The sequence below is a fragment of the Aphanomyces invadans genome (assembly GCF_000520115.1).
Source record: "Aphanomyces invadans strain NJM9701 unplaced genomic scaffold supercont1.17, whole genome shotgun sequence".
Classification (NCBI taxonomy): Eukaryota; Oomycota; class Saprolegniomycetes; order Saprolegniales; family Verrucalvaceae; genus Aphanomyces; species Aphanomyces invadans.
This window is the reverse complement of record NW_008580162.1, coordinates 199,095-200,519: the sequence shown is the minus strand read 5'-3', so window position 1 is coordinate 200,519 and position 1,425 is coordinate 199,095.

Here is a 1,425-nt window from a genome sequence, read left to right as displayed (position 1 = left end):
TTGTTTTGCGATTTTTAGGCCAGCGCGAGCAATAAGGTCGCCAGTGACGCACGCGCCTTTGTCATTTGCCATTTTCACCCACTCCGCAACCCTCTGGTCGAGCTCCTGGTATCTTGGGCGTTGTAAGTTGCAGCGTTTTTTCGTCGACTCGATTGTTATGTTGTAGGAATCCGGTGTCCGCTTGTCCTGAAGGATTCGGCGTATGGTTGTCGATTGTGGTGACTTGCCGAATTCATTGTCACCCACTTCTCGACATGAGAGATCTTCATCGGCAAGTTGGCCAAACAATACTCTTTAATTAATGCCTTCTCATGGATTGTCAACCGCTTGCTTTGCTTTTACAACTTTGCTTTTTGTGTGTGTGATTTTTGACAGTAAATGTGCGGCCATTTGCCACTTCGAATTTGAAATCCAAACGATTTTTACTCGTCAAACAGCCTTGGGAAACCTAATAATTGATTAAGTTGAGCAAGGTATTAATTTATACCAGTTCGCAAACCTTGGGGGACTACTGTATGTCTGTTGTATGTCGAAACAGAGGTAGTAAATTTTATGCCCGTAACATGAATATTTTGTTACTTTGGGTCACTGGTGTTAGTTCGATGAGTTAAACATAGAATAGTACATGTGGAAGACAAAAAGTGTTGAATCTGATTGAACAAGAGTTTTTTAACCTATGTTTACCTAACGATGCCACAACGGACGTACTGAGGTTCTAACGCACACTGACTACATGGCATATTGTACATCGACGTCATGGATTGAACTCGGGCATAAAGCGGGAGCTCTACCGCGTGATCAATATTTCTGATTGTTTGTGAAGTTGTGTTACCGTGTTGTTTGTTCCAACGTATGACGATTGGCATAACATATTATACTATTTTGTTTGATTGCAACATATCATTACAGCGAGGATGAAGTGATCGGGTTAATGCAAGAAAGTCCTACTCGCGAGTCCGATTTATGAGAAGTGTCCTTCTCGTAAGTCCTCCGAAACTTCGATCGAAGTCCTTCTCGAAGTGCGATGCATCACTTGGCGCTTCTGCGGTGCAGACCACGACCACCATGACCACGAAGCTGACGTGCCCAACCACCGCCATACCGTCTACGCTGACCACCCCAATCACCACCATGACGTCCTCGTCGACGCGCCAATCCACCCGCCATGCCATCCACGCCGACGTTCCCAATCACCACCGTACTGTCCACGCCGACTACCATCGCGACAGCGACAGTGGCTCGAGGCCATTGTTCAAGAACTTTGTTCTATGACTATGCATTGCATAGTTTTCGTCGCTGACCCCACGAACGGTATCTTTTGTAAGTTGGCATTTCCACCGGTCTATAGGCCTTTTATAGGATCGCAAACAACAATCGCGTTATCTTGATGTTCACGCAGAGTGAGGGTTGGGGCCGCCGTTGCCA